Source organism: Macrobrachium rosenbergii, chromosome 28 (genome assembly GCF_040412425.1).
Source record: "Macrobrachium rosenbergii isolate ZJJX-2024 chromosome 28, ASM4041242v1, whole genome shotgun sequence".
In the NCBI taxonomy this organism is placed as follows: Eukaryota; Metazoa; Arthropoda; class Malacostraca; order Decapoda; family Palaemonidae; genus Macrobrachium; species Macrobrachium rosenbergii.
The window spans coordinates 32,630,444-32,657,111 of NC_089768.1; the positions used below are offsets into that span (position 1 = coordinate 32,630,444).

Consider the following 26,668-nt stretch of genomic DNA (forward strand, 5'->3'; position numbering starts at 1 on the left):
AGGAGAGAAGGGGGTGAAGGAGAAGGAGTGTGGGTCTTAAGGAACTCCCCACCCCCCTTCCCCTTCTCCTCTGTTAAGCAACACCCCGAATTCACCAGACCAAGGCTGACTCTTCTGTATGCCAATCAGGCTCTGGAACCAGTCTGGAAATTGTCGGCAGTCCCCCTTCTTCCTCCCCTCCCCCCTCCCCCCCTCCCCTCTCCCCTCTCCCCTCTCCCCTCTCCCCTCACAGTACGGATAAAAATCCCCTTTCGTCAGAAGCTTGACTTTTAACGATGACCACATGCAGTCACGGTTGTTCTGCCCAAAGATCCTAGATGTTGTGACGCCAGTTTTAGTAGCCATGATCAATCAGTCAATCAATCGACCTGCCCAAAGAGTGACTTTATAGACGTTGCCTTACTTTCGTTTCCTTCTGGTGGGGACGGGAGTGCAAAACGCGACGACTTCTGCAAGTGAAGTTTGAGACCTAGGTTACATAAATGGACGAATGACGTAATGTTTTGGATTTTACTGTTTTGTTAGCGATATTTCCCGCTCCTAACTGACTTTAGCCTCAGCTTACAAGTCGATTTATTGCTGTGTTTGTTTGTGGAGGAAGAGGCCAAGTGGGGAAGCGAGTGTAAGACAACGATTAACCACAACAAATGAAGTGCTTTGTGTAACGATTCAGTTGCGGGTCATTTGCTAGCAATGCAGCTTACGAACTTAACGTTCTGTTGCAAACCGAGCGATGAAAAGCGAGAATGGATTTTCTCTCTCTCTCTCTCTCTCTCTCTCTCTCTCTCTCTCTCTCTCTCTCTCTCTCTCTCTCTCTCTCGTGCATTAGGTGTCAACAAAAAGATTGTGCCGCAAAGAGATGTTTATCAGTGATCAAGCTGTCTTGCTGTAATGATCTGTACTTGTGCTGTTCGTTTAATCCTGAGCTTTTTTTTTCACTGTTTTCATTATCTGTTAATTAAGTACTGAATCTTAGGTTGATTTTATGATTGCTTCATATACTGTGTATATATATATATATATATATATATATATATATATATATATATATATATATATATATATATATATATATATACTGTATGTATGTATGTATATATATATATATACTGTATATATAAATATATATATATACTGTATATATAAATATATATATATATATATATATATATATATATATATATATATATATATAAATATATATATGTATATATTTATATGTATATATGTATATAAATAAATATATATATATATATATATATATATATATATATATATATATATATATTTATATATATATATATATATATATATACATATATATATATATATATATATATATATATATATATATATATTAGATAGATACTATATATAAATAATATTTAACAAGTCTTCTGTCTTCATATAGTGCTTAACTAAAACAATCAACTTCTTGTGAATAAGTTATTTATCGCCTCTCATTACCCGAAACATTCATATTTTTTAATAATTCAAAGAATAATGAGACAGAATCCTAATGCCTTTCTTTGACCTAAGCCTGATGGAAAAAAGGAAGAAGAATAGACGTTAGAGAATTCCAAAACATAACAGATAAGGGAAAGGAAATTCACAGAAAAAATGCCTTATTAGTATCATATTTGCTTAATCTCCTTCCTATCCCCTTCTTATCACAAGACCTCTCCCCTCCCCCCAAGTCTTGCTGTCCCCCCTCCCCTTCCTTCTTCGATCACCACCATTACCACAACAAGGTTGTGGGGGGGGTGTCCCATCCCGTCGTTTTCTTCAGTTCATTTGGCGGAACCTCAAGTTCGGTGGGCTAATTGAGAACCAAACACGGCTCTCCTGGCCTACTTAAAAATACAACGGATGATTTACTTTTAAGGGCAGTGGGTGGGCAAGGGTAGATCTAATGGCACAGCAATTTTTTTTAGCATGTTATTTATGCATTTTTTTCTCCCTCTCTCTCTCTCTCTCATTACGTATGTGGTGTTTTCGTGTTTTGTACTCGTTGCGGAAATCGGTGCTGACGGAAAGTTATTGAGGTTGTATGAAGGGCAGAATTTCTGATTTATAAAACCTTGTTTATCTAATGGTTTCTAGTTTTATTGAAAGATGAGGTTAACGTGATGAGATATGTATTGAGGTAATAAATTCACAAATTAAATATTTATGTATTAAGGTAATAAATATACAAATGAAATATGTATGCATTAAAGTAATAAACTAACAAAATAAATATTAATAGATTTCTATTGATTTCTGTTACTTCAGCGGTATTCTTCGTGTGCATATCCTAACTTATTTTCGCACGAGACCAAAAAATATATATAATTTTTGTTTCTCTGTTTTTGCAATGAATCGCAAGAACTTCGAACGGAGAACCACACCAGCAGGAAATATGGTCAAGACCATCGCCGCTAATGGTAGCATATGAAAGTCGCCGCCTTGATTTTTTTCTCCTCTTATTTATCTATTTTTTTTTATTCGTCGTGGGCTGTGCCTGTCTCTCGCTCGTGTCTGGAGAAGTAGGCAGTCCGCTAATGTTAGCAATAACAGAGCGACCTCGACAACAGCTCCTGGTTTCCAGGTTGGTCTTGCTCTTGCAGACGGTGATGTTTGCGGAGTGCATCGGGAGTTAGCTAGCTGCTCATTCGTGAACTGTGTCGTTTGAAAGCCGGAGCAACAACCAGTTCGGAACTACTGGTAATAAGTGAATTGAGTGAGGTTTCCTTTCTTTTTCAATTCTTCAGTGAAAACCCTTATGGACCAAGTCAACAGTCGGCAAATCGGAGGGGCCAGAGAGACGATTATGGGAAAAGTTGATAAATAAATAAGTAAATAAATAAGATAGATTAGAAAATAAACCCGATACGCGTGAAATTCAGGAGACGTCAGCAGAACGTATAGGAATGAATTTGTTCCTCTCTTGAATATCTGTAGATCAGAGGATTCCACGACTGCGCCAGGCAGACTATTCCACACTTCAGTTGCAGCCGAGATAAAACTCCTGTTGTTGACTTTTGTATCCAGGCCATGCCCTCTAATGAGATCGCGTTCTCCTGAGAGAGAGAGAGAGAGAGAGAGAGAGAGAGAATGGCGACTTTTACCTGAGAATCATGATGCAGGCTCGTAAGTTCTTGGTGTAACCGCCGCGACGCCGAGTGCATGTCAATGAGCGACGCACCAGCTGTCGTGCCGATTTGCATTTGGGATGAACGAAATGAGAAATGAATGGAGGCCGCCCCTGTAGTATTTCTGTTGTAGTGGTGCGTTGGGACCGTCTTGTGCTCCGCGGCTCGGCACGTATTCGCTGGCTTATTTGCTTTTCGTCGCGATGTTTAAACTCTCGACAGGCGTTCAGGAATGAGAATTGTCGGTGGTAATTGTCTATTACTGGGGGCCCCTCTTTGGTCTGTATTTACTAATTAATTAGAAGGTTCTTGCTAATTAATCATTTCAATCGTGCCCAGCGTCTTCGCTTTCACTTTCGCCTTGTGGTTCGGGTGTTTGACTTTACTTGTTTTACAAAGAAGTCGCATTATTATTATTATTATTATTATTATTATTATTATTATTATTATTATTATTTGGTGGTCCGTTTCCAGTTTTCCTTGCTCTTAAACTCTATAAAGGGCTCACTTTTTTACAAACACGTAACGCATTATTATTATTATTATTATTATTATTATTATTATTGAGCGATCCTTTCTCCTGTGTTTCCTTGCCCTTAAACTTTATAAAGGGCTCACTTGTATGCAAACATGTAACGTATTATTATTATTATTATTATGATGATGTTGTTGTTCTTTTGCCCTTAAGCTTGATAAAGGTTCCACTTCGACAAGTATGCTTGAAATCCTGTCACCTCAAGGGATTAAAAAGTCTGTCTGTCGGTCTCTCTCTACCTGTTGGAAGACTCCTTGCTGCCAACCTCACGTTCATTCCCACTTCATTTCCCCCCCCCCCACCCTTCCCCACCCTTCCCCACCCCCATCCCTCCATATTTCTCTTCGTTAACGTTGCCATCACTTAGGCCTCCTTTTTTGGAAATGGCCTTAATTCACAAAACAGTGGGAGTGGAATGGGCCGAGCCGAAGTGGTTCTGGAGAGGTGGTCAGAGGGGTGGGGTGTTATTGGGGAGGGGGAATTCTCTCCCCCAACCATTCTCATGTGCTAAATCATAGCTTCTTCCTTTTATGGGGTCGATGAATGGATGGGAACCAATAGTCATTGTGGTATTGTTGTTAATGCGAAGTAAATTACTGTTTTCTGTAAAGTACTCTTGAGCATGTCAGTGTTTCTGCTGTCATTGTTTCATCAGACGGGCTTTTTCGATTTGTGAAATATTTTTCAAAGTGACTGGTTGGTTAAAAGCAATGAGAGTCCTGGTATAGACCTCTGGACTCTAATCGTAGTACGATGAGCAAAGAGTAATATTTGTATTTCTGTACATTGAAGCAAATGCCTTTTGTGTTAAAGAAAATTTCTGTCAGAATTGAAATTAAGTGTGAAACCAAGAATAACTTTCAAAAATAGCTCTTTGTGTGATGATTATTATATATTATTTTCTTTGTTTGCAGGTAAGCTATAAGTGGCTCCTTAGACACTGTTGAAGGCGTGATCAGACGACTGGAGGAAGACGCAGGTACGTTTTGCAACACTGATTGCAGCGTGACAACTGGATCGGCAGAGTTTCTATTATTTAGAAATATCATTGCAACAGAAGATTCATTTAGAAATACTGTTGCCAAGGCTAATATCTGAATGTGCCTCTTTTTATTTTCTGGCTTGTTAACCATGCTGCGATTTATTGATTTATTGATAGGTTTAGTGTTATGTCAGATGATATCCTAGACGCCAAGTTTTCTATGAGAAGTTTGGTCGGGTGGGTACCGTTCTCAGCTAGCACTCTGCTGGGCCCGAGTTCGATTCTCCTACCGGCCAATGAAGAATTAGAGGAATTTATTCCTGGTGACAGAAATTCATTTCTCGGTATAATGTGGTTCGGATTTCACAATAAGCTCTAGTTCCCGTTGCTAGGTAACCAATTGGTTCTTAGCCACGTAAAATAAACCTGATCCTTCGGGCCAGCCCTAGGAGAGCTGTTAATCAGCTCAGGGTCTGGTTAAACTAAGGTATACCTAACTTCAATGAGAAGTGTAGGTGGGATGTTGTCTGTAGGCTTTACTCATGAGAAATTTGGGAGTATATATATTATATTTATTTATCCTTGAGATTTTGCGCTATAGAATTCGCAGCGTGATGCTAAAAGCCTGAAAAATGACACAGCTCGGTTCTGAGACAAGATGGCGCCCTTAAAGAAATTAAGTGTAGGCTGTAAGTTATCAGGAGACATATTCCAAGAATACTGAGGCCTCGTTTTGCAAATTGTTGCAGTAATATTTATGTTGTATTCGCTAACTTTTTCTATTGAAAATTGGCAGGAAATTGTCGTTGATGCTTAATATTGCTGAATGATGTATGAAGGTTGAACCCTCTCTCTCTCTCTCTCTCTCTCTCTCTCTCTCTCTCTCTCTCTCTCTCTCTCTCTCTCTCTCTCTCTCTCTCTCGGCTGGATTTTCACGCCTTTTAAGTGAACTCCCAATGCAATAGTGCGGTTATTGCATGGTCCTGTGAAGGCTAAACGAGTAACGCTTATTAGTGCAACACTAATATACCAATTGATGGCAATATCTCCTTCGATTCAATCATATATCTTAAACAACAAATTACATTAAATTACACTCTTTAGATACCACCTGATCAAAAATGTCACGCGATCACTACCACGTTCCCCATTTTGTTGGAGAGAGGGAGAGGGAGAGAGAGAGAGAGTCATTTGTTATTTAAATTGGATGAACTCGTTTGATCTGTTTTTCTTTTTTTTATTGCATTTTTTTTTTATAAAGACCCACCTGACCGCAGCCTGTGGCCTTCTATGGTAGGTCAGATTTCCAGCGTTTAGCACGCACATAAAGGAGAGAGTAGCACTTTTATTATTATTATTATTATTATTATTATTATTATTATTATTATTATTATTATTAATTCTAAAAATGCCACGAGTTTGCTTTCGTATTGAAGGAACCTCAACAGAAGCTTTAAAAAAAAAAAAAATCAGCTAATGTCAAGTGCTATAATGTTTCGAATGTATGAATGTGATTCCCTCTCTCTCTCTCTCTCTCTCTCTCTCTCTCTCTCTCTCTCAGGACAGAAGACCTCCCCCCCCCTCCCCCCTTCGTCTTGATCGTTTTGGTCGAAGGGATATCGAGGTCAGTGTGTGTGTATTTGTTCGTGTTTGTTGGTTTCCTTCCCGCCGCCACCGCAGCCTTCTGGACTTTCTCTGTCTGCCAAATGCAGTGCTAAAGGGTCACTGCTGGACCATCCCCCCCCCCCCTCCCTCTCTCCCCCCCTCCCCAACCCCATAGATCTGCCGGGGGGGGGGGCCGTGCTCACTTACGTGTAGACTTGCTTGCACCGTCGTCCTTCTGTTGCTGTTGTTGTTTATTGTTGTTGCTTTTCACTGAAAGGTTGTTGTTTTTGTTGTTTATTGTTGTTGCTTTTCACTGAAAGGTTGTTTTTAGTGAATGACCAAATTGGAGAGGCTTATATAGATGCTTGAAATTTGAGTGAATCAGATCTCCTGGCCGATTGCAATTTAGGCTAGAATATAATTCCTATGTGTTCCTGTCATTATTATGTCATTCGTTTCATTGATGAACTGTTGTTTCTGTTATTCCTTCTAACTTCGGATTTGGCCTTCCCAAAGGGTGTTAGGTGACATGATCGAAAAATGCTGAAATGCCCAGAATTTTGAAATTTCATGTAAAAAGTAACGAGAAAATTGTCGCAACGAATGCCCATCTTCATGCGAGCGAAGTATTGCGTGTTAAGCCTTCGGGAAAATTTTAGATAAATAAAAGTCTTCAGATACTTGAAATCATAATTAGCCGTCGATCAAGAGTTCATCGTTGCAATAGAGAAGCAGCCAGTGATGCAATGTACGAGTTTATTATTATTATTATTATTGTTATTATTATTATTATTATTATTATTATTATTATTATTATTATTATTATTATTATTACATAATTAGCCTTCGATCAAGAGTTCATCGTTGCAATAGAAAAGCAGCCAGTAATGCAATGTACGAGTTTATTTTCATATTATTATTATTATTATTATTATTATTATTATTATTATTATTATTATTATTATTTACCAGTCATCTGTTGCTGTAATGCTGTAAAGAGACTGTGAGTATTCCGGGGAGATGTCGCGTATTCCTACCAAAGACAAACAAATGAAGGAACGAACAAAAAACAGCCGACAAAAGGATCCGCGTAGTTCTTCTCTTGCATGCGACGATGATCGCATCAACAAGGTGGTCTTCAGACACCCAGTGGACATTATTCAAGTCATTGTTGATTAAGCTATCTAAATATGTAGCACATCTCTCTCTCTCTCTCTCTCTCTTTAAACTGGAAAGATAGATATGCGTTGGTTGCAATAGTGCCAATGTTAGAAGTTAGGAGTCGAGATTCTAACTTATCTATCTGTCTATCTGTCTGTCTGTCTGTGTCTGTCTGTCTATCTATCTATCTATCTATCTATCTATCTATCTATCTATCTGTCTGTTTGTCTTTTTATCTATCTATCTGTCTATCTGTCTTGACAGTGCAGTTATCAGTTACGAGCTGATGTGAATTATTTGCAGTGACTTGATTATTGTTTTTGAGAGAGAGAGAGAGAGAGAGAGAGAGAGAGAGAGAGAGAGAGAGAGAGAGAGAGAGAGAGATGTCATCAGGAAATCAGGAAGAAGGCGCAATAAGAATTATGGGGAACAGGTTGCGAAGCGAACGGCTCGGAGTTTGTGCGTTTAACGAAGATCAGGTTTCGACAAATACGTAGAAATCGACATGAGAGAGAGAGAGAGAGAGAGAGAGAGAGAGAGAGAGAGAGAGAGAGAGAGAGAGAGATGGGGGTGGGGGTTGCTGTTGGTACTGCTGCTACGTATCTTCTAACTTGCATTGCAAAGTGTTTTCGTTCTTAGCATACAGTGCCAACGAGGCTGAATTGTTTTGATTGATAGCAGGGAACCTTAAGAGGTCATTTGAGCTGGGCAAATAACAAACGTGATGTCTGGTGTGTGTCACATTCAAGTGCCACACACACACAACACACACACACACACACACACACACACACACACCTAGAAATATGTCCTACTTATATGTCACTTCATACAAAGGATTGTTTGTCCAATCTATTTATACAGTAATAATAATAATTAAACTCGACCCTTCCATACGAGGCTTGGACGCTGCGCTTCTGTTACATCACCCGACTTCTGTTATCAGCTAAATCAATTGTCAGTACCATGTTTTAGTCAAGATTTCAATCGTAAATGTAAAGGACTAAGAAATACGACAAAAAGCTACAAAAACATGGTGTCCTTGATGCCCTGAGGGGTATAGGATATGAGCATTTTGGGTGCATCACCAACTCGTGTTTTTCTGTGTGATAGAGTGGTGGGGAGTTATTGGTTGTTAAGGGCGGGGGGAAGGAAGGAGTTGGGTTATAGAGACAGCCTCATAGTATGATTCAGACTAGAAATATTACAAAAAAGAAACGAAGCAACGCAAAACCGACGTTCTGTTTGGAATCCAAATTGAGGACACTAAACGCCGGGAAAAATATAACTACTCGCCTCTGGATTTTAGAGAATTATTGCCTCTGTAAATCGACTGTTTTATTTGTTGGCCTGTTTGTAGGAAAATTTAACTCAAGGCGAGTCTTTTTTTTTTTTTTCTTGGCAATCATGGAAAGACTTAGGGAGAGACATAGATGTCTTAGTCATACGAAAATTTACACTTTCCCAGACGCAAATATCTTGAGGAATGTGGCACTGAGGAATGTTGCTGAGTTTCTTAGTATGAGATTTGCATTCTATCGTGGAATATTCCTTTTGAGTACATTTAAAAAAAAGCAAAGGAATATTGGCACTAAAAGGTTTGATTGACACCATCTGCAAGTTGAGATACTGATGAAGAAAATTTTTGTATATAGTTGGATAATTGTATACAAGTAAAATAATATGCCACTCTATCTAAAAATCACTAGAGAATATTTTCTTCCAATTCAAGACTATTATTCTTCATGGCTGTAGCTTCATCCTCCTCCTAGGTATTTCGGTCATTCCATTTAGGATAAATGAGCATTTTTATCGTTTGGTCATGCTATGCGGGTTATTTGTTTCTGCCAAAATAGAATTTTGTTTCAGCTCTTTCAAAAACTGCAGGCGTTCAGGCATCCCGGAAAAAGCTGTTTTATTTTCTGCGTAACCTTGAATAACTCCCAGAATATTCATTCGTGGCCGAAAGATAATGGTAAATTCTGAACAGGATCCTATCTGTTGTCACTTTGTTTATCGGCAGATTTTTCCTCAATGTTTCTTGTAGACTGGCGGATTTTTTCTTAATGTTTCCCCCTTGTTCATCTCTGTGATTGAAATACTGCAGAAATGAATTTGATATGATTTGGGTCAATTCTAGAAGGTATGTGTAAGTTAGGTAGTAAATTTTTTTCATAGTCGTCTTTTATCATGCCACTCCTCTTCCGAGGTCTCCTTCTTTATCTACCTGTGTTCGCTCGTGGGTTTATATTATTAGCTCGTGTAGCACAGTAATTATTAATTTGATTAATAGGAACAGTTATAACAGCATTTACTACGGTTTCTTAGGCATTCGTATACAAAGGCTATCTTGTTTCAGTGTTTTCTTTGCATTCCTAATTGTATCTTCTTAGTACTATAGTCACCGCCATAGGACAAAAGGTTAATCACAGCCACTGCTTACGTAACTTCATTACCCCACATTCATAGTATAGACGCCTCTGCCATCCACGTTTGCGCCGGACGCATAAGTCTAGTCATCCAAGACCCACGTTTATGTATTGCTTAAAAAATCTTCTGAGCTCATTGTGGCAATAAAGGTTTTAAATTGAATTTCATCGCCAACTGACAAACAGTATGGATTTGCCCTTTTGGTTTCTGTAGGTAAATTGCTTTTGAAGAACTCAGACGATTACAATAAAGAGAATTCCGTTGAAATTGCTGGAAAAAACAGAAACTGAAAAATTACCCCTATTCAAGGAATTTGAAAAATTAAGTCTAGTGTACCCTAACATGGGAATTAAAAAAAAAAAACTTTGTTGATATAATGAATAAATCATTTAAAACCTGAAGAAAATTAGTAATGAAACGGCTACAGGAGACAGGCGCAGCAAAGGCGCTTTGGCATGGCCAGTCGAGGTGTGTAGACGCCGTGCTTACAAACCTGGCTCCGACCCACGCTCAGCGCCATTTAGGGGATACATGCCTATGACTCACACGCTAACCATCTAATGTTGTTCCACGCACCGTAGTTTAAACTCGCTTCCCCTTATTCAAGAAACATTTAAAAAGACGATTTGATTCCGCTACCACTTCTGTGAACGGTAATAAAACCCGACAATCGTTGCGTGAGGGCTACGAGGAGAGGCTTCCACTCAGTATCGTTATCGAGAAACGCGGAGGCGGGAGAAGCATCACCGCGGGTGATTTCAAATTATGGAAATGAACGAAATGCTCTGATTCAGGCTCCGATGCGCTTTTATCTAATGGAATGGCTAACGAGGGAAGCCACAAGCAGAAACGAAGAGGTCGAGAGGTTAAAAGCCCTGACTCATAGAAGGTATAGAGAGGCTTCAGGCTTTGGGCTTCGCCGCGCACACGTTTTATAACATCCCTGACGCCCTTATATATCCTAACGGCCGATAATAATGCGGCATTCCCAGGCGCCGTGCTAACGGCTGAAGTGCGAACGATATGTTGCAGTGCTCCGCGATAAGATCGTTTTGTTGGGATTAGATCGTCTTATTTGTTGTGGATCGCTTATTAGGAAGCTGAAATTAGCTCTTTGGATAAAGGGAATGAATTGCGAACGCCTCTATCTTAAACGGGAGCACCGGCGGTAGCCTGAAGTTTCGAGGCGCGCGGTTATAGCAAAGAGTTGGGGTGTGCCTTACTTTTGGGCAGTAGTTTTAATCTATAATTTTAATCTTGGTTTAACAATAAATCTGCGTTATAACAGCTATGTCGTCGACGTGCTGGCCATAAATATGCTACTGGAATTACAGATCGCGAGCGCTGGTGTTTAGCACGAATACCTTGAAAAACTATTGAGAGGGCTATATGTCTGTCCGTCCACCCTCAGATCTTAAAAACTACTTAGGCTAGAGGGCTGCAAATTGGTATGTTGATCATCCACCCTCCAGTGATCAAACACACCAAATTGCAGCCCTCTAGCTTCAGTAGTTTTTATCTTAAGTAATTTAAGGTCGAGGTTAGCCATAATCGTACGTCTGGCACCGCTATAGGTACCAACAACACAGGACACCACGGGGCCATGGCTGAAAGTTTCATGGGCCGAGGCTAAGAGTTTCATGGACTGTGGCTGAAAGTTTTATACAGCGTTATACGCTTTACAGAAAAACCGAATGCGCCGAAGTTTCTTCAGCGTATTATTTACTTGTTTACTTGTTATTACGCGAAGATAATTACTTGATAAAATAAAAGACAATTTTCAGTTGTTATCTCTAAGTTATTTAATAACTAGATAAATTCATCTTTCAGTGTCTTCCCTATGTTTAATGCTCTCATTATGTGGGTCAGTCTGATTTGAACAGATCTCCTATAATAGTATTGATTAATTAATTAACTATATATAATTTACTTGGCACCCATTCTTTTGACAATCACCTCCCCCGCCCCCCACCCGCATCCAGCCTTTTTTCCAATGGGTGTTTTAATTTCGCAACGTAACTTTTGGTTACACGTGAATAAGTCAGATGTATAATAATAATAATAATAATAATAATGATAATAATATTATTATTATTATTATTATTATTATTATTAGCAAAACAAGAGCGTCGATGATAATAATAATAATAATAATAATAATAATAATAATAATAATAATAATAATAATAAGTCGCGAAGACCTTCAGCTCATTATACCGCAGGTGAGGAGAGGTCAGGTCACCTCAGGTAGAGGCTTTCTCACCATTATCAATTAACGGCGGGCTCAGGTCGCTCGGCGTCCGGTGCTAACAAGCATTCTGAGATAACTGAGAGTATTTCGGGTGGGCCGGGGGTGTTGGGGGGGCGGGGGGGAGATCAGAGATCTGACTGGATCCGGATGCTGCAATCAATGTATCCGTTGATGATAATGACTCGAGTTTTTTTTTTGGAGGGGGAGGTGAATGACGACTTTTAACGGTCAGACCTTGGTCAGACCTTGTACTCTTACTTTCTTGTTGCGAATTCTCTCTCTCTCTCTCTCTCTCTCTCTCTCTCTCTCTCTCTCTCTCTCTCTCTCTGTCTCTCTCTCTTCTGAATCTGATCTGGATAAGCAATTCAATAATTATTTTGTAAGTATTTTACAGGTAACTTTTCTCTCTCTGCCAAATCTGATCTAGACGAAGTAATCCAGGTACCTTTTAACGTGTATTGTACAGGTATTCTCTCTCTCTCTCTCTCTCTCTCTCTCTCTCTCTCTCTCTCTCTCTCTCTCTCTCTCTCATCTGATATGGACAAAATAATTCAGTAACCATTTAACATTTGTTATTTAGGAGTTCTCTCTCTCTCTCTCTCTCTCTCTCTCTCTCTCTCTCTCTCTCTCTCTCTCTCTCTCTCTCTCTCTCTCTCTCTCTCTCGTGAATCTGATCCGTAAGAATCATTACAAAAATGTTTCAAGTGAATTATACAGTTAATATATTATCTCTCTCTCTCTCTCTCTCTCTCTCTCTCTCTCTCTCTCTCATAATCTGATCTTGACGAAGTAATCCAGTAACCATTTAGCATGTATTATACAGGAATGCTCTCTCTCTCTCTCTCTCTCTCTCTCTCTCTCTCTCTCTCTCTCTCTCTCTCTCTCTCTCTCTCATATCTAATTGCGGTTGAGTATGTGTTTCGTGATATGAAAGGAGCTGCCCAGAACTAGTCGTTTTGTGACACGTGACACCTGTTGCTTATAGCTTGCTCCGTAGAATACTCCGTCCCGTTGATGCGGTTTTGATCTCTCTCTCTCTCTCTCTCTCTCTCTCTCTCTCTCTCTCTCTCTCTCTCTCTCTCTCTCTCTCTCTCTCTCTCCTGAATCTGGTCGGGAGGAATAATACGATAACTATTTTGCATGTATTTTGCAGGAACTCTCTCTCTCTCTCTCTCTCTCTCTCTCCTCTGAATGTGGTCGGGAAGAATAATACAATAACTATTTTGCAGGAAGAGTCTCTCTCTCTCTCTCTCTCTCTCTCTCTCTCTCTCTCTCTCTCTTTGTCTAGCTGGTTTGTATAGCTGGCTCTTTATCTCGTGAAATATAATATGCGTCTATTGGTAAACAAGTTGAAAAGAGATGTTGATAACGTACATGATCTGGTCTATATGCCATGCAATTTCTTTGTTAGCCTAAGTATCGTGGACGTGGCTCGATGTTGAAATAACTTCTTTATTATGATTATTATTTTTATTATTATTGTTGTTGTTGTTGTTATTATTAATTCTAAAAAAGTAGGGAAACAGCACCTATTTCCGCACCGCTGTCTGGCAACAGTGTCACTTGCGAGCGTTGGCAACACTGCGGTTTATATGCTTCAGAAATGCCGAGACGGTAATACGAACAACACGGTTATTCATGATAGCTGCATGATTATGCTGTCTCGGGCATGCGCTGCGCATGCGTGCTTATGCTTATGCTTATGATGTGATGTGATGTGATGTGATATGATGCGATGCCACCGGCGACAAGACTTCTTTGAGAGTTCGTTCGGCTCCTCTGACGTCTCTTTCAGCGGGGAGGGTTGGAAAAGCGTTGATCATATTCTGTCTGGACGGTCGTTCGTCCGGTTCGGTACTTTTTCCAACACCCTTAAATCTGATCTCTCTCTCTCTCTCTCTCTCTCTCTCTCTCTCTCTCTCTCTCTCTCTCTCTCTCTCTCTCTCTCTCTCTCTCTCTCTCTCTCTTCTGAATCTGGTCTGGACGAACGATACAATAACATATATTCTGCAGGAACCCCTCTCTCTCTCTCTCTCTCTCTCTCTCTCTCTCTCTCTCTCTCTCTCTCTCTCTCTCTCGTTATATTTCATTAAAGGATTATTAAAGTTGACTGTTGTTATTTTTTACTTTTCACAATAATACAAAATCCACATGAGCAGGAAATAAACCTGCTGATAACAGTAGGTAATTTTTTAATTGTTTATCTTAATGTATCTAGTATTGAAAGTTGTCGAATCTTATTCGGTAGTGACTTGCGGGCGTTAGCGTATCTTTCTCTGAAATTAAATATGTTTTCAATTTTACACGGGTGAATAAAACAATATCCGTAAAATTTTGACCAACAAGATTATTAAAAAGGATATCTCTGGAATGCACGGGAAAATTTGTGAATAAGTTTCTGATAATTTGATTTGAGAGAGTTATTTTTCGTCTCAGGAGTTGAAAATTTCGATTTAATTGAATTTTGAAGTGATTTGAGAGATGTCTTTTCGATGGGGGGAGTATTTTTCTCCGTAGGTAGATCGGTGAGGCTATTAGCTAGTGAAAGATGAGGGTTTCAGAGAGAAAAAGGAGTAAGAGAGAGGGATGAAAGCTTTATAAATGTATATATAGAAATTGCTAATGACAACACTGGGTATTTAGCCACCAGCTAAATGTTTATGTTCTGTATTGAATACCCTGGGGAGAGAGAGAGAGAGAGAGAGAGAGAGAGAGAGAGAGAGAGAGAGAGAGAGAGAGATTACGCCTACAAAGAGACTGCAACATGGTAGATATATTTTCCCAGTGACCCCCTGCTCTGTATCACATCCACTGCATTCCCACCAGCGCGAGATAAATCGATCAATAAATACCTTCTGCTAATAGTAGACACTTAAAAAATGAAGATTAAGATTAAAGACATTCTCGAGAATTATTTCAAACTAATAAAAAAAAAAGGAGCAAAGTTTGGCAAATGAATTGTAGAGGTAATTGAAGTTGGGGATCACGACGAACTTCCCTTATAAGGAGACGCGCTGTTCATCATGAAAGTTATGAAGGCTCTTCCGTCTCTCCTCCATGCCTGGAATGAAAAACACCCTCTATTATTCTCTGAAGCGTAGTTGCCTATCGGGTGGTGTGGCTTTGGGGATCGACCCTCGCTTTTAGACACATATATATATATATATATAGATTATTATTTATGTATTTAGGTATTGTATAAATACGAACACACCCACCCACACATACACAACACACATACATGTATATATATATATATATATATATATATATATATATATATATATATATATATATATATGTATGTATATATATAGTATATATATATATATATATATTATACATATATATATATATATGTTATATATACAGTATATATATATATATATATATATATTATATATATATATATATATATATATATATATATATATATATATATATATATATATATATATATATTTATGAAAACACACACACACACACACACACATATCAATATAAATACATATATATATTATAAATAATGTCTTGAACGTCAATATAAATACATATATATATATAGATATGTATATATATACATATATACATATATGTAATCAAGAGTGATTATAGTCTATTTGTATTTATCCTGACGTTCATGACGCCATTATTCTGGTTTCAGCTTTCGAAATCTTTCGCTAGTCTTTGCATTTTCCTCTGACTGTAACCAATCAAGTCTGAGCCTCCTGAAAACACAGCATCATTTCATAAAGTTAAAACGTTTCCCCCCTAACAAATTTTCTCTCGGAACCAGAGTTTCCCAGGTAATGCCGATATAATTGTCAAGTCTTATAATTATGTAATATATGTGTAAAATCTTCTCATACGATGAAGATTTGTCGCTGAGAGTCACACGATATCAGTTAAATCTTTTTTTCTTTTATTATACGATTATTGTATGCAATATTTTTGGAGCCTTATTTATTCCTTATTCATTCCTCTACCCTCGCGTCTCCGTTCACTGGAATTCTTCGTCTCGTTCTCTTCCTGAAGTCCTTTAATAATATTCAGGTTTCTGAGAAGCGAGTCTGTTATCATCTAAGGGGAATAAACACGTAGAACTTTATCTATTGTTTTTTTACCTGACCAAGTAATTACCATCACGTAGTATTAATCATTTTTCAATCTGTATCCATATGACTAACTTACGAGAGAGAGAGAGAGAGAGAGAGAGAGAGAGAGAGAGAGAGAGAGAGAGAGAGAGAGAGAGAGAGAGAGAGAGAGAGAGAGAGAGAACACTTGTTTATTACCAGTACACTCTCAGCGGGTTAATTTCTTAGCTAATATTTGCTTACCGTAGTTATTTTTCAACTAGCCTCGTCCTTGTCACTTTCGATTTTGCTATTTTTGGGAATTCAAATGTGTTTTGTTCGCCTAGTACTTTTGAGGGATTGTTTTCTCGACTCTCTCTCTCTCTCTCTCTCTCTCTCTCTCTCTCTCTCTCTCTCTCTCTCTCTCTCTCTCTCTCTCTCATATATATATATATATATATATATATATATATATATATATATATATATATAAATTTATATATATATATATATATATATAAATTTATATATACATAAACATATATACACATACATATATATATACACATATATATATTTAACAATTCTTGTGGCATTCCCAGAACATTTTGGTGTTCATTTTTAATCCATCGAATACAGTCCTAGACAAAAAGTAACGCGTAATGCAGTGGAGAATTACAGTAATACCTGTTACATTACAACCATTTAAACCAGTTTGAGTGTTTATTCCATCACGCATTCCGTGACGTTCTATTTGACGAGCGAGCCGATACAAGCTCATGGAAATCGCCGAGATAAATAAATGCTAAAATTTATGCATACATTCCTGCTGTTACGTCATAGCGTAATGTATTCGGAGCACGTCGACTCGTCTTTGAATTTATGCCACTTTCTCGGTTCGGTTGCATGAGATAAACACTCGTCTTCAAACTGTTCGAAATGAGATACCGTGGTTTATTGGTTATGTAAATTAACTGATTGGTTGATTGATTTCTGTTTAATTATCAACAGCCGCAGCAATAATGGGCAACAACGCTGGAATAGACTCCAAAAAAGAAGTCTACATTTTCCAAAGAAATCTTTTGCGAGGTTAAAAGCAAGAATATGGTCGCCGAAAGAAGACGCATGTCTGATTACGTAAAATAGCTGAGTGATTGATTGATTGACTGATATCTTAAGTACTTGAAAGCCACAGCGACAATGGTCAGCAACGCTGGAATAGACTTCAAGTAACAAATATGCATTTTCCCGACGAACAAGAAATCGCTTGCGAGGTAAAAGCAAGAAAATGCTCGTCAGTGTTTGTCGGGAGTAAGTCGTCATTCTCCTGTGCACAAACCAGCCCGCCCACACGAATCAACCCCCGCCCCCTTTTGCAACAACCTAGCCTTCCTCTGCTCCACGCCCACCGCCAAGCCAAGTTTACTACAAGGTCAAGTCAGCTGTGGGTCGAGGAAAGATGCGAGGTGACGGGGTTCTTCCCAATGTGGTGGGAGAGAGAGAGAGAGAGAGAGAGAGAGAGAGAGAGAGAGAGAGAGAGAGAGAGAGAGAGAGAGAGAGAGCGCCGAAGGGAATAATTCCAGACAGGAGGATATTTACAGAGGGATAAGGACAGATAATATCTGCAGCAAGCGCTAATGATGATAATGAGAAAGAGAGAGAGAGAGAGAGAGAGAGAGAATTGAAAGGAATAATTCCAGACTTCAGGATATTTACAGAAAGATAAGGACAGATAATATCAGCAACAAGCCATAATAACGAGAGAGAGAGAGAGAGAGAGAGAGAGAGAGAGAGAGAGAGAGAGAGAGAGAGAGAGAGAGAGAGCACTTTATAAACAAACGAATAAAATGATCGAAATCTCGAGTTTAAAGAAAAAGATGACTGAAATCTTTTATAAGTCGTAATGACACAGTGACTCATCGGCGTATTCGCGACGAGAAAGCCTAGTGAACGAGGATAAAAAGATAATTGTACAAAATTGCACAAACTAAACTCCCTATTCCGGCCATGACGTTTATGAAGAGGAGAGCTTTAACAAAAAAAAACACACACACACAGTCGAGAGGATGCGAAAATACAAGGTGTGTTTGATGTGTGTGTGTATTTTTTTTTTTTTTTTTTTGAAGACTGGCTCTGCTGTCGTGCTCCTCCGAATTTTACGACACCTTTTTGACTTGCGAATTTTCATTGATCAGAATGGGCCGCAGGTCTTCCAGTGGAAGTATTTGAGTGGGTCGTGGGCATGAGAGTGGAAAGCCTTAAACGCGAAAGGGTTTTGGGGGTTATCGGTCCTTACATGGTACCAAGAACTCAGGCGAGATCTTACGTTCGAATTACCATAATGTTAAGGGACTTTCCAGTAGATAGGCCTCCTCTTCTATTTAAATTTATTTATTTATTTATTTATTGATCTCTCGAAATTTTGGCTCACATTTATCCATTTAATTTATTTTTTCATTATTATTAATTAGACTCGTAAATTATTTAGCATTGCAAGAATCAGGAACAAAATCCGTGTACAACAAAATCTATATCCAGATGTATTTATTTACTCTTTAACCTCAAATAATTTCGTGGGGAAAATGTCGACACTTCCATTGAAATCGCAATTGCCATTCGACAGGCAAAAGACGAAGCCAACTGCTTTTTTATTTCTATTTTATAATCATTACTTGCTGCTTCAAGGGTCATAGCGGATTGCAGCAGGTCTGTTGTAGTAAACAAATGAATCACAATGGATGTATCGTCATCTGTGTGAGTGTCACGTCTGTATAATCAGCAGAGATTTCGAGCAATCCCAAATGTAATGATATAGCTGATTGTGGTAGTGTTATCTTTTCTGACTGTGTACTTTTGGTATTAGCTGAAAGTGTTTGCAGATTTTTGCACCTGTTCATTACCTTGGCATTTTCGCATTTTTTACGGTATTCCTCCATTTTATCAGTATATGCTCATCCATTTCATTGTGTCTCACTTTATACGCATGCGCATTGTCGTAATTCTTTTTGCGTAATATTTGTGCAATAAAATGCTGATATAATTTTATACATTACTGAGGCGTAGCATAGACTTTTCTTTATCAGGCCTGGGCTTGATAATGGCATGCAGGTGCCGTTCCCATAGGCCTCTGCATGAAAAGGAAAGTATTTTTCATATTTCTGTGCGATCATTACGTTTGAAAGTCACCCTTTCTTGAGGTCTATTGTTATTTCCTGTGGGTGATGTATGGTCACGATTCGGGTATTTGCATCTTTTCCAGCCCTCTTGCATTGTTGAGTGAAATGGCTGTGCTTGTCGAATATTCCTTGGCATTCGCAGTATATATTTTTACCTTCACTGCGAAGAAAATTTCACTTATTTCTCGTATTTATACGAATTTTGGTACTTTAGTGACTTGTGTACCTAATGCTACTGAACGATAATATATTAATTCGTTATTCCTTATTCTTTTTGCAGCCATCTCTCTCTCTCTCTCTCTCTCTCTCTCTCTCTCTCTCTCTCTCTCTCTCTCTCTCTCTCTGTATATATATATATATTATATATATATATATATATATATATATATATATATATATATATATATATATATATATATACATACACATTTCTGACTCACACCAGGATCAACCCAGGTCTTTCAATTGAAAGACAGAGACCGCTAAACCAAGACCTGGGTTCGATCCTCAATGTGAGTCAGAAATTTATTTCTGTTCCACACGTGATTGTGTGTTGATTATTTCTATATATATATACATACATACATATATGCTTGTAAATACATATACTGTATATATATAATATATATATATATATATAATATATATATATATATATATATATATATATATATATATATATATATATATATATATATATATATATATATATATATATACATCCAGCTTCTTCAGATGACTATAAGATGACATAAATGAGATGAGGTCAAGAGTTGAGAAGGCCAAGACGGAACTAATTTCCCGAGAGGAGCGTAACGATTAAATAGCAAGGCAGCCGATATTGCTCCTTCGCTCACATCTCGACTTACCCGAGTAATTGCTACCTGAGAGAAGTACCTTCGCACTCGATTACTATTCAGGCAGTGCAGTCTTCGCTCCAGGGTTAATATTCATCTTCTTCTTCGTCAGTATCGTCGTCGTCGTCGTCATTATCGTCGTGTTTATCATCGTCTTTATTGTGATTCCCCTTCCAGACTCCGACGACCTTGTGGGAGCCCCATTTTGCATCTCTGACAAGCAGCAGCCGCAGCAGCAGAAGAATCCTTTGACGTTTGTCTCGTCCCCCCGAGGTGACCTAAACGTGTTGTCCTTGGGTCGGAATCGGGTGTTTTGGCGTCCTCTGGGACGGACGAAGGCGGGAGGCAGGGGAGAGAGAGAGAGAGAGAGAGAGAGAGAGAGAGAGAGAGAGAGAGAGAGAGAGAGAGATCCTATAAATGCATTTGCGTGGACGTACAAGTTTTGCATAGATAGGCATCTCTGCATATATCGTTCCGGTGCTTCCAAATATGCAATGGCTTCTGTTCTTGCGCGAGTGTTATCTGTTGCGACGTGGCTTTTTACGGAATGCTGCGTCGTTTTTTTTTATTGTATCGACTCGGATTAGGCTTTATTGTTCACGTTATTTGCATTGTCACTTGACTGAAGTGCTTTTAAAAGCGGTTCGCCTTCGGCGCTCGCTCGAATAAAAAATGTGTTTATGCACAGGTTGTATTAGTTTTTGTTTGTGCAGTGTAAGCAATGGTGACAGAATCGTGTCAGCTGCTGGAATTTTATTTCAGAATCGTGTCAACTGCTGGAATTTTATTTCATTCGGTTATAGAGATTGTGAGCGTTAGAAAGAGATTGTGAGAAATGATAATAATTGGATTTCGTTCTTTTGTTTCTTTAAATCTTCCACTGAAAATCCTTGTGAACAGGGTCAACAGAATTTGGACCCACGAGGACTCCAAATGGATATCAGCCTGCAAAGAAAGACAGGTTATAGGAAAAGGTGATAAATAAATGAACCTGTAGGAATAGGAAACAAAACACCTGAAATTCAGGAGACGTCAGCAGAGGGCAGGAATGAATTTGCTCCTCGCTGAGGTAAACTAATCCACACTTTAGTTGTAGCCAAGATCAGACTCCTGGCAAACTGAGTAGTATAAACCCGTTGCTTTGCTAATAAACGACGCACCTGACGAGTGTCAGGTGCATTAATAACAATTATCATATCAGTGTTAATGGTCATAGCAAATACGAAGTTTCTGTGGCTTCCAGCTCTCTAATAATGATGCTTCTGCCGAGTCTAACAATCAGTCCTCTCGTCATGCCACAGTGATATCTCCGAGTCGCTTTTGCGTGGGAAGACTCTCTCTCTCTCTCTCTCTCTCTCTCTCTCTCTCTCTCTCTCTCTCTCTCTCTCTCTCTCTCCACAAACAGAAGAAGGTAATGGTGTGTCTTGTGTGGGTGTGTTTTGGAGGAAGCGAGCGGTATGCATTGGCTGACACGAATCGCCTGCAGGAAGGATGCTGTGCACACGGAGGAGGAGGCGGATGAGGAGGATGAGGAGGAGGAGGAGGAGAAGGAGGAGACACTGTTGTCCCCCTGCTGCAGTTCTCAGGGTTAGGATTGTAGCCCCCCGCCCCCCGAGATTTGTTTTGGTTCTGCATTATCTTTTCAGAATGGGATGATTTTCCGTCCATGTTGGTCTGTGCATTGGATCAGGTGTCTGATTGGTAGGTGAGTGTTGTGGGTTGTAGCCAGTGGGGAGGTTGAGTGAGTGCTGAGGATCGGGGTGTGCCACCCTCTGAAGGCATCCTCACAAGGTAATATATACACATATATGTATATATATACAGAGAGAGAGAGAGATTTTATTAGTGAGATTCACTGACAACTCAAACCCTTCTGATCTCATCAAAGGATACGTCATCAGATTCATCAAATCTCTCTTTCCCCTCAACATTTTCAGGGAAATTTTTCCGTTTTCATCTTTAAGGAATCTTCCCGACTAGCTTCCCTGGCAACACTTGAAGATCCTATTCATTAAAGGTGGCCAGGAAACTTGCATTTGCAGGAAATACCTTCGAGAATGATGTCACCGTGCAGTTTGACGGAGCGATTGGAGGTGTCTGCAACCCGAGCGGTGATGTGCGTTCTCAGTATTTGCCCTCACACTCGCGCAGAGTTCGTGCGTGTGCGGTGTGTGTTTTGATATGAATGCGTTATTTTGTTTCTACGTGTTGTGTTTTCACATTTGAGTTATGTGACGTAAACCTGTGTTTCTATTGGAAATCCAATTGAAGCCTTCCGTGACCTGTCCTCATCTGGAGCAGCTGACTTGGGGCGAGGTTCTATACAGGGAAAACACAACAAACTACTTTGACAGAGTGTTGCGTTTTGTCGATGTTTATTCGTGCAGAAAATTGTCATTATTGTGCACGATATAATGCTGGTTACAATCCATGGAATGAATATGAACAGTAAGTGCTTTTTTCATTGCCAGATTTGCGCGTGTACTACGTTTTGAAAATTTATTTTCGGTGAAGTATGAGTCTGGTTTTCCTTAACAATTCATGGTGTACAAAGTTCTGTAGGCAAGTTCTATACAACTGCTTTCGAGAGTAAGGTAGCCATGTAGGCTTTTATGATGCTTTTAAAAAATAATTTGACGATCTTTAATGTTGCAAACAGTATTTATTCGATACGTCGAGGCAGTAGTCTTCGTACGGCTATAAGCGAAAACAAGTTCATTTTCATCATCATTGCTATTTAAATGCAAATCTGAAGTCCGCGCGCAGTGAAATTGCAGTTTTTCGTTTGACAAGTCAGTTAAGTTATGTAATTACATATTTACCGAATGGTAAACAGTTTAGGATCTCAGGAATGTCCGTTGAAACGTGGTGAGATAAGCACCCGGATGGTGGCGAATGTGACCCAGGATTTGGTGTTTTGTCAGTGATAATATCGGCACTTCTCTTGGCCCAAAAAAGACGTTTCGTTTCTGCAGTCCATTTCATTGAGAGAGAGAGAGAGAGAGAGAGAGAGAGAGAGAGAGAGAGAGAGAGAGAGAGAGAGAGAGTTTTTTTGCATTCCATTTCACTGAGAGTTAATGTGTGTGTTTTTGCAGTCCATTTCACTGAGAGTGAATGTGTGTTTCTGCAGTCCATTTCACTGAGAGAGAGAGAGAGAGAGAGAGAGAGAGAGTGTGTTTTTGCAGTCCATTTCACTGAGAGAGGGAGAGAGAGAGAGTGTGTGTGTGTGTGTTTTTGCAGTCCAATTCACTGAGAGAGAGAGAGAGAGAGAGAGAGAGAGAGAGAGACTGGCCTGGCGCCACATTCATTAATGCCGCTTCTGAATGGATACCATTTGTATTCACACGTCTCTGATTGTTCGTTTTGGGAAGGCCGTGTCGTTTTCTGTATAATTTCCTCTTGATAGGAATCTTCTGCACTCGTGTTTGTTTGTAAATCGAGTGACGTCGGACGGTTTTTTTTAATAAGTCTGTCTTTATCGTTGTTGCCTTTTCATTAATCAGATTTTCTTTGCGTGTTTTTATTTGTTGTAAACTTTACGATACCTGATCTTTTGCTTTTTAAAGAAGAATGAGAAGTCTCGTACTATGAAGTGGGATTAAAACACCCAAAAATTTATATTTTCGAGCACACACAAACATATAGATTCATACATACATACGTGCACATATATATACAGTATATATATGTACGTATTTATATACGCACACATATGCATATATATATATGTATTATATATGTAATTCTCTCTCTCTCTCTCTCTCTCTCTCTCTCTCTCTCTCTCTCACACAAATAAAAGGAATTCACCCCGTCATAATACGTTCTTCCTATTCTAAAAACTTTTAAAACCGCTTCGAGTCGCCGAATTCATCGAAGGAACCACCACCCCTGGAATCCACAGGAAACGAACGGACGAAAAAATCCTCCGAAATCCTGAGGTCTTTGGGATCCCGTGGCATTAGGATGCTCCCCCACGTTTCGCGTGTGACTCTCAAGATCACACAAAAGCCGGATGCATACAGCCGCCTTCCTAATAAACGTTCGTTTCTTTGCATACTGAATGTGGCGACCTCTGCACACTTCTTGGCGGGATGGTTCTCTCTCTCTCTCTCTCTCTCTCTCTCTCTCTCTCTCTCTCTCTCTCTCTCTCCATTTAAAACCAATGGTACTATTATTATTATTATTATTATTATTATTATTAGTAGTAGTAGTAGTAGTAGTATATTTATTATTATTATCATTATTTTTATTATTATTAAAAGTATTATTAATATAGTTTCGTTTATTATTATCCATTATATCTGAAAATGTAAAACCATTACTGAATAACCCAAACAAACCTTTAACATTCCAAGTAGATTCCTGTAGATTCCTGTAGATTCCTGTAGAATGAAAGACCAACCCTTAGTAAAATGAAAGGTACCCATAGGAGAGTGTCATTTAGCAGAACTTCTCTATAATATACAAGTTCTCCATTTCTTCCAGTTCTCATTCTCACTGTCATTCTCAACCTGCATCGCAACGCAGTTTTTCTTCAATGACACTTGAAAATAAATGGCTTGCAGCTCCCCCAGTCGTAAACCAGGGGGAATGCTTCCACCAATCCTCTTTGAGGAATTAGCATACAAAGGGGACTCTCTGGCCTGAACCCCCTTCGGGGATAATAGGCATAACCCGACTCGGGTCGCAACTGAGATCCTCGTTCGCAAGAGGAAGTGGAAAGTGATAAAAACAAAAGGTATTACGAACGAGAGAATGGTTGACGGTGCTTAAGATGCACAGTTAGGAAATGCAACAAAGAATTGTGAAATTAAGCGTATATGCTGAGACAGTAGAATCTTGACACACACACATACACATGCACACAAACGCGCTCATTGCAGGACTTGACATTGAAAAGTTTTTTTTTTTCTATTATTAAATTTTACCTTATTCGCCTTATTATGTCAAGTCACTGCAACGTCATTATTTTGTTTGTGATTATGCAATGACATATTTTACTTGTCATCATATTTTATTTTGTTTGTGATTATGCAGTGACATATTTTACTTATCATATTTTTGATCTTGTGCCTTGCTTTTATTTGTTGCCATGTCAGTATTCGATTTTACTTATTTATTTATTTATCTATCTATCTGTCTATCTGGTTATCTATTTATTTGTTTATTTATGTATTAATATCATTGTGTAAAAGTAGAGAAACTGCCTGAATCCGGTATTCAAAGGAGTCAAATACAATTGCTCCAACCATCTCTGAAGATGCTGTAATTTGCTGATCAGCATTCACCTGTTCCTCTCCGAACCCTCTCCGTGCAAGAAGGGGCTTATTGGTCGGTGCTATCATGCGCCTACCAACCTCATTCGAGTGTCTTCCTACCGGTAGACAATTTTGCTAAAACTAACCACCGTTCGCATCGATGTCAGCTCGTCTTATCTTCCATCTCGAGAGAATAGCTGGTTTTTGCCAGTATGTCTTTGCAGTCTCTCTCTCTCTCTCTCTCTCTCTCTCTCTCTCTCTCTCTCTCTCTCTCTCTCTCTCTCTCGTCCAGCATGCAGTTGTTTTTCCATGCCCCGAGGGGTGGCATTTTTCTCCTTAACTGCCCCAGTGTCCTTGGAACTACCTGGGCTCTGTGTGCTGCCAACCGAGTTCTAATTCTGAGTCTTTTTTTTTTCTTCCTCATTCTTTGATGATTTTTTTTTTTTATTGTGGCCTTTGTTCTTATGGTGGTATGCTCTGATTATTATGTGACTTTGTAGCCTACCTTTGCAAGGGAGTTATATATTTTCATTTTACATTTTTTTTTCTTTTCATGTTAAGGTCTTCTTTTTAAAAGGAGTGAATGATTTATTCAGGTGCTCCTGAAGAAGGAAGATCTGGATCTCTCTCTCTCTCTCTCTCTCTCTCTCTCTCTCTCTCTCTCTCTCTCTCTCTCTCTCTCTCTGTATATATATGTGTGTTTGTGGTATTTCTAACACACACATTCATTCATGAAACCCTGTCAATTTCCGTCTGATGTCTGGTACAACTGACAACTGACGTCTATCTGAAGGTATGTTTACTTTGAAGAGTCCTCCTTTTCGTCACTGGGTACAGAAAAAATCGCCCGTCGTCGGATTGAGTGACAAGACGACCGCCAGAAATGCAGTACCTTTCCGGGCAAGAGAACCAAACCAAAAGGGGTCATGCTATATCCTTACGTGTCTTTATATGTTCAACTTTCTTTCTTTCTTCTTTTATTACCAAATTATGCGAACGGTATCATTTTCTCTATTCGGGGCTTCAGAGGATAAGAACTTTAAGTGATTTTTCTTGTAGATTCTTGTTTGTTAGGTTTTTATTATATGCTTCTTATTTGTATATCTGTTGGTTCAGGTTTGTTACCAAATTATGCACACGATATGACTTTCTCTTTTCGGGGCTTCAGAGGATAAGAACTTTAAGTGATTTTTCTTGTAGATTCTT

At 38.9% G+C, this 26,668-nt stretch overlaps 1 protein-coding gene across 1 annotated transcript in view; it reads left to right on the forward strand.

Annotated features, from left to right (window-relative positions):
- The window catches only part of LOC136853961 (titin-like), a 243,065-nt gene that overhangs the window by 51,452 nt on the left and 164,945 nt on the right, over nucleotides 1-26,668 (forward strand). The window lies entirely within an intron of this gene.